Source organism: Panthera uncia, chromosome B1, assembly GCF_023721935.1.
Source record: "Panthera uncia isolate 11264 chromosome B1, Puncia_PCG_1.0, whole genome shotgun sequence".
NCBI lineage: Eukaryota > Metazoa > Chordata > Mammalia > Carnivora > Felidae > Panthera > Panthera uncia.
This window is the reverse complement of record NC_064811.1, coordinates 71,912,852-71,926,186: the sequence shown is the minus strand read 5'-3', so window position 1 is coordinate 71,926,186 and position 13,335 is coordinate 71,912,852.

Here is a 13,335-nt window from a genome sequence, read left to right as displayed (position 1 = left end):
AGGGGGATGTTTGATCATTTTTGTGGTTACCCAGCTTTCCACCCCCCCTCAACACTCACTTATTACATTTCCATTTAAGCAGCATTATGCAATGTTCTTGTTTTTGTCTTATTTTACTACAATCATGGAGAGTCCTCCTCTAATGTCTGTGAAGTTATTTAGACTCCTTGGGGTAACACCATGCCTACCTTCTTCAAAGCTTTCAACACATCCTTAAAGGATCCAGGATCCAAAAAAGCTTAAATGATAATCATTGATAGATAAGCTCATTCAGCCTTGAAACTATCCCTAATTTAGCTGTGTAGATAATATCATAATGCAATTCTACCTTAGTGAGACTCTCTTATGTTTGAGGAAGATTGTTATTAATACTTGGCTTCCATGCTTCTAGATTAAAAAGTTCCCATGATAGTGCTTCTCAAGTAGCTTTGATCAATTTTAGAAGTTTTCATCACCCAGAAAGAAATCCCATACTGTTAGCAGTCACTTTCCATCCCCCCCAACCCTCTCCTGTTCCCCAGCTCCTGGCAAGCACTTATCTCTATGGATCTGCAGATTCTAGACATTCCATATAAATGGAATCATACAATATGTGTACTTTGTGACTGGCTTCTTTCACTGAACATAAAGTTTGCAAGGTTCATCATGTTAGATAGCATGCATTAGTACATCACATTCTTTTATTGCTGAATACTGTTCTGTAATATGGATGTACCACATTTATTCATCAGTTGATGGACATTCAAGTTTCCATTGTTAGGCTCTTATGAATAATGTTGGTATGAACATCTATGCACAAGTTTTTGTACATACAGACATTTGAACATATGGTTTAATTTCTCTCAGGTACATAACTGAGATTCGGATTACTGGGTCATATGGTAGGTCTGTGTTTAAACTTTTGAGGGGCTATTTTTTTTTTTAAAAAAATTAGTGTTTATTGAGGGAGAGAGAGAGAATAAGAATGAGCAGGAGAGGGGCAGAGGGAGAAGGAGACACAGAATCTGAAACAGGCTCCAGGCTCCAAGCTGTCAGCACAGAGCCTGATGTGGGGCTCAAACCCAGGAACTGCGAGATCATGACCTGAGCCAGTCAGATGCTTAACCGACTGAGCCACCCAGGTGCTCCTTGAGGAGCTATTTCTAAAGCAAGTTACTTTTTTACAGTGTATAAGGACTCCTAGTCCTTTTGTCTTAGTCCATTTGTACTGCTACAACAAAACACCACAGACTGGGTAGCTTATAAACAACAGGAATTTATTTCTCACATTTTTTAAGGCTGGAAAGTAAAAGATCAAGCTGCAACAGATTCAGTGTGATGGCTGGTTAGGATTCACTTCCTGGTTCATAGCTGGTACCTTCTTGCTGTGTCTCCACATAGTGGAAGGAGAAGGAATCTCTGGGTTTCCTTTGTAAGAACACTAATTCCCTAAATGAGGGTTCCATCCTCATGACCTAAGCACCACCCCTTAATGCCATCACATTGGGCATTAAGATTTCAACATGTGAATTATGGAGGGACATAAACATTCAGGCTGTAGCACGCTCCAGTTTCTCCACATCCTCACCAACACTTGTTCTTATCTTTTTTCTCCTTATCCTAGTGTGTGTGAAATGGTATTGCATTGTGGTTTGGGTTTGCATTTCCCTGATGGCTATCTCCAGCATCACTTTGTGCTTATTTATCACTTATGTATCTTTTTGGGGGGAAATGGCGATTCAGATCCTTAGCCCAGTTTTTAACTGGGTTATAACAAAGTTACAGTGTTAAGTGATCCAATTTACTCTTCCTCCACCGGCTTTCTTAGAGGAGAGACGTAAGAAATAACCTCCTGAGGAATATCTCCGTTCTTAGCCCCACTGATGTTGAAAGTACTGCTTGTGATACACTGTCCCTTTCTTTACTTAAGGATTCCCGTGAAAAATTTGGACTATCTTTAATGTCAGGAAAAAAGGCAACTTCCAGATGAAACTTGTCTTTCTTTTATCTGACACAAGAAAGAACTAGATAGGTCCGTTTTAGCACTGACTTGCAACAAATCTCTGAGTTTAAATTTGTGCTTCATTGCCATAGCTAATTCATTTTGAATTCCCGTACTTGTCTTTTCCTTATCCGTTGATTGTGTTTTTAAAATTTTAATGTTTTAATGCAATTCTGTTTTTATGTTACAGTAACCTCAACTATTGTTCTGGAAATTTACTAAACAATAAATTTAGACCAGACAGGCAGTACATCTTAGTGATAAACTTTATGGGTTCTGGAAACAGCCTCTGTTTGGTACTTCTCCCATCTACCAGCCATGGAATCTCTGACTGGTTCTATAAAATCTTTCACATTTGGACAACTGGAATAAAAATCATACTGTTTTAGTTTTGTTATAAGGATGAACTAAAAGTGTATATATAAATTGCTGTGCAGAGTACCCAACACTCTGCACTGAGCCCTAAGTAAATACTTGCTATGATGTTATTTCCTGCATCTTTTGACTAGAAGGAAATACCCACATTCTCTTAACCTCCTAAGAAAGGAGGCTTTGAAAGGAGCTCTAGGTAGCTAAAAGACAACTATAGTGGGAAAGGCCGGATTAATTCATACACATATAATGATATTGTAGAATTTTTGTGAAGGTGGATTATATATCTATGGAAATTCAAAAAACTACCTCAGGATTATCTATTGAAAATTCTCATTTCATTAATCCAAAACAGATACACATTTTCTTTCTTTGCTTGAATCCTAAATCATAGCATATTACGTATATTGTGGTGTGGGCAGATTTTTAGCCTGATTTTAGGCATCTGAAGGGAATGGTAAAGATACAAAATGTGGGTAAGGTGCAACTGACAGTCTTAAAATAGTCATCCATTTAGAAAATGTTTGAGATATATGCTATTATCTTCTCCTTATATAGTTTAAAAACTACAGAAATTGGAGAAAGGGGTCTAACCCTGCCCTTATTAGTTTAGTGTATCTGTCAACCTAAACCCTGACATGGCCAATTTCAAAAGGTAGTGGTAGGTGATAGTTATCTTCTTGGTGTTTCATATTTCCCCCTCTTTTATTATATATATGTGTATGTATATAATATGATTGTGTGTGTGTATATATATATATATACACATATATGTATATACGTATATACCTATAAATATACCTATATACCCACACCCACCAACACCCACATATGTATTTTTTCCCAACTTCTTTCTCTCTACATTTAAGCTTGTAGTGTTCAAAAATTTCTGTTATTCCCTTTCCCTTATCTTCTACATCGTGTTCTTTTCCTACGGGGATGTAATAGTTAAACTTGCTAACAATTTGAAAAGTCCCTATCAATGTACTGAAATTGATGTACAATTACGTGATTGCTTGTTGAGGAGAAACTTCTAGGACTATTAAATCCATATTTTGAAGCTGACTGGAATTTTAAAATTTCTCAATTCAATTTTTTTTCCAGTACTGTTAAAAAGAAACAGACTATTTAACAATGATATCTGTTACTACAATACAGGAGTTAACTTTGTGCTGACCTTCTTTGTTCCTCAGTTGTTGGTCTTTTTTTTTTTTTTTTTTTATCAATAGGTGGTTTTAGTTTATCATTGTTACAGTCATAGAGACTTTCAAGAGAAAGTTTTTAGATGAGTTTTTTTTATTATGTTTTTAGTATGGATAACACAGTTTTACATTACTTTCAGATGCACAGCATAGTGATTCAGCATCTCTATATGTATACTATGCTCACTACAAGTGTAGCTACCATCTGTCACCAAACGACAGTATTATAATAACATTGATTATATTCCCTATGCTGTGCCTTTTATACCCATGGCTTAATCATTCCATAACTGGAAGCCTGTATCGTCCTCTCCCTTTCATCCACTTTGCCCATTCCTCCACCCCCAGTCCATCTGGCATTCATCAGTTTTCTGTAATTATAGGTCTGATTCTGCTTTTTGTTAGTTTATTAATTTGATTCATTTTTTAGATTCCACACATGAGTTAAATCCTAGGGCATTTGTCTTTTTCAATCTGACTTATTTGTTGTCATAAGTGGCAAGGTTTCATCCATTTTATGGCTGCATAATATTCCCGTGTGTATGTGTGTATCGTCTATGTTTTTCAGGGATACTGGCCTGTAGTTTTCTTTTTCTGTGGTTTCTTTGACTGGTTTTGGTATCGGGGTATTGCTAACCTTGTGCAATGTATATGGAAGCTTTCCTTTCTCTTCTATTTTCTCATTATACTCCCTAGCTCCATCCATATTGTTGCAAATGGAAAGATTTCATTCTTTTTTATGGTTGTATATCATGTGTGTGTATTTATATTATATATATGGCTGTATATTTGTGTATGTGTATGCACACACACACCACATTTTCTTTATCCATTCATCTATCAGTGGACACTTGGGATGCTTCTGTGGTTGGGCTGTTGTAAAAACTGCTGCAATAAACCTAGGAGTCCATATATGCCTTCAAATTACTGCTTTTGTATTCTTTGGGTAAATACCCAGTAGTGTGATTACTGGATTGTAGGGTAGTACTATTTTTAATTTTTTGAGGAACTGCAATACTGTCTTCCACAGTGGCTGCACCAGTTTGCATTCCCACCAACAGTACAAGAGGGTTCCTTTTTTCTACATCCACACCAACACTTATTGCTTCTTGAGTTTTTTATTTTAGCCATTCTGACAGGTGTGAGGTGGTATCTCATTGTGGTTTTGATTTGTATTTCCCTGATGATGAGTGATGTCGAGCATCTTTTCATGTGTCTGTTAGCTATCTGTGTGTGTCGTCTTTGGAGAAATGACTGTTCATGTTTTCTGCCCATTTTTCCATTGGATTATTTGGTTTAATCCAATGATTATTACAGTGTGTTAAGCTGTATAAGTTACTCATATTTTTTGGATATTAACCCTTTATCGGATGTGTCATTTGCAAATATCTTCCCCCATTCAGTAGGTTGTCTGTTAGAATTGTTGGTGGATTCCTTTGCTGTGCAGACACTTTTTATTTTGATGTAGTCCCAATAGTTTTTTACTTTTGTTTCCCTTGCCCCAGGAGACATATCTAGAAAAATGTTGCTAATGGCCAATGTCAGAGAAATTACTGCTTGTAATCTCTTCTAGGATTTTTGTGGTTTCAGATGTCACATTTAGGTCCCTAATTCATTCTGAATTTTTGTGTATAGTGTAAGAAAGTGGTCCATTTCATTTGCATTTAGCTATCCAGTTTTCCCAACACCATTTGTTGATGAGATTGTCTTTTCCCCATTGCGTAATCTTGCCTCCTTTGTAGAAGATTAACTGACCATGAAACTGTGGGTTTATTTCTGGGCTTTCTATTCTGTTCCATTGATTTATGTGTTTGTTATTGTGCCAGTACCATACTGTATTGATTACTACAGCTTTGTAATATAACTTGATGTCTGGAATTGTGATACACAAAAAACCCAAAACCTGGAGGTATCTGTTGTTTTGCAGAGTTTTTTTTTATTTTGTTGTAGTTTAGGGTTTTGTTTTGTTTTGTTTTTTTGAGATTGCTTTGACTATTTGAGGTCTTTTGTGATTTCATACAAATTTTAGGATTGTTCTAGGTATGTGGAAAAATACTGTTGGTATTTTGATAGCCATTACATTGAATTTGTAGACTACTTTGAATAGTATAGACATTTTAACAATATTTATTTTTCCAACCCATGAGCATGGAACTCCTTTCCACTTCTGTTCATCATCCCAAATTTCTTTCATCAATGTTTTGTAGTTTTCAGAGTGAGGTTTTTCACCTCTTTGGTTAAGTTTATTCCTATTTTATTTTTTTGTGCAATTGTAAATGGAATTATTTTCTTAATTTCACTTAATGTTGCTTCATTATTAGTGTATGGGAATACAACAGATTTCTGTACATTGATTTTTTGTATCCCGCAACTTTTCTGAATTCATTTATCAGTTCTAGTTTTCTGGTGGAATTGTTAGGGTTTTATATATATATAGTATCATGTCATCTGCAAAAAGTGAAAATTTTATTTCCTCCTTACCAACTTGGCTTCTGTTCTTTTTGTTGTCTGATTGCTGTGGCTGGGGCTTCCAGTACTATATTGGATAAAAGTGGTGACAGTGGACATCCTTGTCTTGTTCCTGACTTTAGGAGACAAGCTCTCAGTTTTTCCCCATTGAGTATGGTGTTAGCTGTGGGTTTTCATATAAGGCCTTTATTATGTTGAGGTATGTTCCCTGGAAACCTAATTAGTTGAGGGTTTTTATCATGAGTGGATGCTATACCTTGTCAGATGCTTTTTCTGCATCTCTGGAAATGATCATATGGTTTTCATCCTTTCTCTTATGGATGTGATGTATCACATTGATTTGTGAATATTGAGTCACCCTTGCATCTCAGCAACAAATCCCACTTGATTGTGGTGAATGATTTTTTTTTTTAATGTATTGTTGGATTTGGTTTGCTAATATTTTGTGGAGGATTTTTGCATTTGTGTTCATCAGAGTTTGGCCTGTAGTTCTCCTTTTTTGTGGTGTCTTTATTTGGTTTTGGTATCAGGGTAAGGCTGGTCATAGAATGAATTTGGAAGTTTTTTTTCCTCTTCCATTGTTTGGAATAGTTTGAGAAGAATAGGTATTAACTCTTTAAATGTTCAGTAGAATTTGTCTGTGAAGCTGTGTGGTCCTGGACTTTTGTTTGTTGGGAGTTTTTGTAGTTACTGACTCAATTCCTTCACTAATAATCAGTCTGTTCAAATTTGTATTTCTTCCTTCTTCAGTTTTGGTAAGTTGTATGTTTTAGGAATTTATCCATTTTTTTCTAGGTTGTCTAATTTGTTTATAATTTTTCATAATCTCTAACAATCACTTATATTTCTGTGGTATCAGTTTTTTCTCCTCTTCCATTTGATGACTTTGTGTGCATGTGCGTTCCTGCGCATGCACTCTCTCTCTAATTAATTAATGAATTAAAGATGGGTCTGGCTAGAGTTTTATCAGTTTTGTTGATCTTTTCAAAGAACCAGATCCTGGTTTCATTGATCTTCTCTATAGAGATTTTTAAGTTTCTAAATCATTTACTTCTACTCTAATCTTTGTTATTTCCTTTCCTTTGCTGTTTTGGGGTTTTGTTGTTCTTTTTCTAGCTCCTTTGCATGCAAGGTTAGGTTGTTTAAGGTTTTTCTTTCTTCTTGGGGTAGGCCTGTATTGCTATAAACTTCCCTCTTTGAACAACTTTTGTTGCAACCCAAAACATTTGGATGGTTGTGTTTTCATTTTCATGTAAGTGTTTATTTTTTCTTTGATTTCTTGGTTGACCATTCATGTCAACCATGTTTATTTAGCATGTTATTTAACCTCTCTGTATTTTTGTTCTTCCCAGATTTTTCCTTGTGGTTGATTTCTAGTTTTATAGTGTTGTGGTCAGAAAAGATGCGTGATATGACTTTGATCTTTTTAAATTTGTTGAGACTTGTTTTTGGCCTACTGTGTGATCTGTTCTGGAGAATGTTCCATGTGCACCTAAAAAGAATGTGTATTCTGCTGTTTTAGGATGGAATGTCCTAAATATATCTGTTAAACCCATCTGGTCCGGGGTGTCATTCAAAACCACTGTTTCCTTATTGATTTTCTGTTTTGATGATCTGTACATTGACGTAAATGGGGTGTTAAAGTCCCCTACTATAATTGTGTTACTATTGAATGGTTCCTTTATGTTTTTATTAACCACTTTACATATTTGGGTGTATAAATATTTACAATTGTTATACCTTATTGTTGGGTTGTCCCCATTATGGTTATATAGTGTCTTTGTCCCTCATGCCAATCTTTGTTTTAAAGCCTATTTTGTCTGATCTAAGTATTGCTACTCTGGCTTTCCTTTACCTCATTGTGCTTAATAAATGTTTCTTTCATCCCCTCACTTTCAGTCTGCAGGGGTCTTTAGGTCTGAAATGAGTTTCTTGTAGGCAGCATAAAGCTAGGTCTTGTTTTGTTTTTGTTTGTTTGTTTTTAATCCATTTCATCATCCTATGTCTTTTGAGTGGAGCATTTAGTCTGCTTACATTCAAGGTAATTATTGACAGAGATGTATTTGTTGCCATTTTGTTACTTATTTTGTGGGTTTTTTGTTTTTTGTTTTTTGTTTTTTTTTTTTTTTTAGTTTGTCCCTGCCCTTCTCTTGCTCTCTTTCCTAGTTTATTGTCTTTCTTTAGTGATATACTGGATTCCTTTCTCTTTGTTCTTTGCCTATCTATTACTGGTTTTTGACTTGTTGTTACCATTAAGTTTGTACATAATATCTTCTGCATAGCAGCTTATATTAACTTAAATTTGAACCCCTTTACTCCTTTCCACCCTACATTTTATGTACATGGTGTCATATTTTACATCTTTTAATTTTGTGAATCTTTTGACTGATTTTTACAGATATTTTTATTTTTACTCTAAGTTTTTGTGTTTCCTACTTTTCATACATATGGTCTTTCCCTTCCATTAAGAATCCCCTTTAACATTTCTTGGAGGGCTGGTTTAGTGGTCATGAACTCCTTTTGTTTTTGTTTGTCTGAGAAACTCTTTCTCTCCTTCTATTCCTAATATTGGCATTGCTGGATAGAATATTCTTGGCTGCAGATTTTTCCCTTTCAGCACTTTGAATATATCATGCCTCTCCCTTGTGGCTTGCAAATTTTCTGCTGAAAAATCAGCTGATAGCCTTATGGGGTTTCGAAGTATGTGACTGCCTTCTTTTGCTGCTTTAAAAATTCTGTCTTTATCACTACTTTTTACCATTTTAATTGTATGTGTCTTGGTGTGAACGTCCTAGGGTTGATTTTGTTGGGGACTCTCTGTGCTTCCTGGATCTGGGTATCTGTTTCCTTCCCCAGATTAGGAAAGTTTTCAGCTATTATTTCTTCAAATAAATGTTATGTTCCCTTCTCTCTCTTCTTCTTCTGGAATCCTGTAATGCGAATGTTTTTACACTTAATGGAGTCACTGAGTCCCCTAAACCTATTCTTATTTTGCATAATGATTTTTCTCTCACCTGCTCAGCTTGATTACTTTTCATTACTCTGTCCTCTAGGTCACTCACTGATTCATTTTTCTGCTTCCACTAGCCCACTATTTATTCCGTTTTGTATATTCTTTATTTCATTTATTGTGTTTTTCACCTCTGATTGATTCTTTTTATCTCTTTATTAGAGGTATTACTGACGTCCTTTACTCTTTTCTCAAGTACCGTGAGTGTCTTTAGGATCATTACTTTAAATTCTCTGACTGGCATCTTACTTACCCACATTTCACTTAGGTCTCTTGCTGTGATTTTGTCCTGTCCTTTCATTTGGAATGTATTCCTTGTCTCCTCATTTTGTCTAAATCTCTGTTTCTCTGTGTTAGGGAAGTCAGCTCTGCTTCCTGCTCCTGAAAGCAGTGACTGTATGAAGAAAAGCTCCTGTAGTGCCCTGCGGTACAGTGTTGCCTCTTCCCCAGAACCTGTGTCTCAGGGAGTCTCTCCTATGTGTGTTACATGTGCCCTGCTGTTGTGTCCTGGCTGCATTTGCCTTCAATCCAGTCATCTGCAGAGTCTGTCTTTGTCTGTTGCAGCAGTGTTTGGTCTCCAGCGTGGGTGAGCAGCTTTAACAACATGTGTGCCAGTCTGCTTGTGAATTGACACATACCACCGGCCAGGGCTGTGTGGTGGGGGCAGGTGCGATTTTAACAAGGTGTGCCTCAGGCTTGTGCATGACCGATGCTGCTGCCATCCCACTACCCCCAATCAGACCAAAGCCTCCAAAAGCATGCTCATCAGGAGATGTGGTATTGGCAGAGGCTTGTACCAGTCTTCTGGGTGACGAGACCCACAGCAATGGGACTGAAGCACGTGTGACTGGAAATGGCTGATCTGCTGAAGAACGTGGGGGTGGACTTGATGTAAACAAGTTAGGTGGTGAATGTCAGCATTCTGGTTCCTGCAGCTGGCTCTGTGCTTATTCTAAGAGACAATGGGTGGGTAAGGGGTAGGGAATTGGTACCTGCCAGCCTCTTTGTCTTGGAGGAGTCTTCCTAGGATCTCTGCCCTTTTGGGACATGCTCTGAGACGAGTAAATAGCTCTTTCTCCCATATGCTCCAGGTGTTTTTCTGCTGTAACTCCAAAGGGCTTTTTGTGGTGCAGTCTCTTTAAGGGCAGGGACTGGGCTTCCTATTGCTCTCTGGGCCTTTCCAGGACCAAGTTGCTGATTTTTAAAATTCCAGGATTTAAGTCCTTCTTGCTGTAAGAACTCTTGAAATTCAGTCTTTCTCGCTTTCAAAGCCAAATGCCATGGGGATTCATCTTACCTGTGCAGGCTTCCAGGTATGATAGCCTGTTTTGTGCCCTGGTCCATTTTGCTTCCCCCTGTGTCTCCACCCTTCCAACCCTCTTTGATGCCCTCTTCTCCACCTTTTGTTGTGGATTTTGTTCTGTCAGTCCTCAGGTCAGTTTCTGGGTTATTTATACTGATGGAAGTGTTATCTAGTTGTATCTGTGGGATGAGGTGAGCGTGGCATCCCCTTACTCTGCCATCTTCCCAGCCTCCCTAGTGTGAGGCTCTTTGATATAAATGATTAGGAAATTGATTTGTCTCAGGTTATGGTAGTTAAGTCCTTGACCACTAAGAGTTTTGCTATAGTTCTAATGAAGAGAAACAAACATTGTTATATATAAAATAGATATTTAGGGGCGCCTGGGTGGCTCAGTTGGTTAAGCAGCCGACTTCAGCTCAGGTCATGATCTCGCGGTCCATGAGCTCGAGCCCCGCGTCGGGCTCTGTGCTGACCGCTCAGAGCCTGGAGCCTGTTTCAGATTCTGTGTCTCCCTCTCTCTCTGATCCTCCCCCGCTCGTGCTCTGTCTCTCTCTGTCTAAAAATAAATAAACGTTAAAAATAATAATAATTAAAAAAAAGATAAAATAGATATTTAGTATCAATATGTGTCTGTACAAAATAAACTGTTACAGCTATAGCCACGTGAGATGTTATTAAACAGTTAACTGCCACATGAATGCACAAGAATCGTATAGCAGCACCCCTCCATCTTTCCTAAAGTCCATGGCAGCCTAGCACATTATAACTCATATATGAATTTTAAGGTTTCCAGGAGTATAAGTTCTATCCATTAAAAGTAATCCACTGGAGAGGAACATAGTCTGCAATAGTGCATGGCACATGGTATTATCTTACTAAATATTTGATTGTTAAGGGAATAAATAAACAAAGTATTAAATTTATATTCTCTGTGTATACATCTTACCAGCTGTGTGATTGGGCAAGTAGTTTGATTTATGAATTTCAGGTGGTTTTTTTTGTTGCAAAATGGGAATTTTGCCATTTATATCCTAGCTTGTTTTCATGTTGATTGAATGAGATAATATAGGTAAATGTGCTTATAATTAATATTTAAAAAAACTCTCAAGGTACCTCTTGTTCTAGTATTTTTCTCAGTTGAAATATTGGTTTACTGTTTATATCTTGTAATTGACAGTGATATTCATAACATGAGTACCCTTAGCCTAGTCACAATTAGCAACCAGGTGCATTCCAAATGGGGATTTAACCTATCTTAATTTAATGCATTTGTGAAAACCTAGGTCTCAGCGTAGGTTTGGCTGCTCAACCTCCCTTGAGCTGCGGTCTCATTTGACAAACATGAATGATATGTATGCTGTGGAATTGTAATAAGTAAATGAGAACACAAGTGAAAGCCTTGGATGATAAACAATTGTTACTGACTCGTCCCTATACCCCCTCACAAAGCGAAACATCTTGTAATTCTAGTTCTGGGAATTGTTATTCAGTTAATAGGAATATTTTCTTATTTTTCATACATATATACATAATTATGATACATATATATATAGCAAAGTATTTTTTTACTTGCTGGATTTTTAAAACTATGCTGTATTATTTATTACAGTCTTGCAATAGGTGAGGGACTATGCCAGCCACAAGTCATATACAATCCATATATACAAGTGGATTTTTATTTAAAAAAATCAAAAGTAATTGCCTCAAGAATTTCAACTTAACCTTTATTTAGAGACGAGATTTGAAAAAAACTTAAAGGAATCTTCCTAGCAAAAAGATGTTGCAAATGAAGAACTCAAATATTAAGGACTATGAACATATCTTTCCATGAGCACTATATTCCTAAATAGTCCTTCTGTCTTACAGATTTTATATTCTTAATATAATTGTAGGTTAAAATTTTATATTCAGATTTCTTACAGAAATACAAATCTTTAGATCATTATTTTTTCTTCCAGTTTTATTAAGGTAAAATAGACATAATATTATAATTTTAGGTATACAACATTTGATTATATATATATGTATAATTTTGATAAATGATCACTATAGTAAGTTTAATTAGCATCCATCACATCACTTTACATACAAATTTTTCTTATTTGTGATGAGAACTTTTAAGATCTCCACAGATTACAAATATACAGTGAATATATAAATATTAATACATATATACAAATATACATAGTAGTGACTGTTAACTGTAATCACTGGGCTGAACATTACATTCACTGGACTAATTGATCCTATAACTGGAAGTTTGTACCTTTTGACTACCTTCACCTGTTTTTCCACACTATATTTTTATTTTCTCTCTCTCTCTCTCTCTCTCTCTCTTTTTTTTTTTTTTTTTTTTTTTTTTAGAACTCTGGACTTTTTTCTCCAAAATTCCTTACAAATCATGTCTATGCTCACACATTTCAATTCTTTTTCTGATGACACTCATGTGATCCCTGTTTCTTGTCCTGAATTTTTAAATTTTTAATGTTTATTTTTGAGAGAGACAGAATGTGAGTGGGGAGGGGCAGAGAGAGAGGGAGACACAGAATCTGAAGCAGGCTCCAGGCTGCCAGCATAGAGCCTGATGTGGGGCTCGAACCCACGAACTATGAAATCATGACCTGAGCCTAAGTCGGACACTTAACCGACTGAGCCACCCAGGCACCCCTTGTCCTGACTTTTAAGTGAGTCCCAAAGCGTTGCCAGGAACAACCAAAGATTTATCACCACACATTTAATGCAGTAACTATATGAATATTTGTTGTGAGGCCTGAAAGGAAATGTTATGTTACTCTGTCCTCAAAGGATTTCAATCTAGAAAGATAAATTTGCAAACAATAACAATGCTGTGTGTAAATATTTTACAAGTGGTTTAAAGCAGGCATATGTGCGCACACAGAGGAGCAGTGTTAGGAATGTTAGAGACCTTGGTGCTAGGCATTGAAGTATGTGTATGAGTTCCCTAAATAAGAAAAGGGAGACACATGTCTGGCAAATA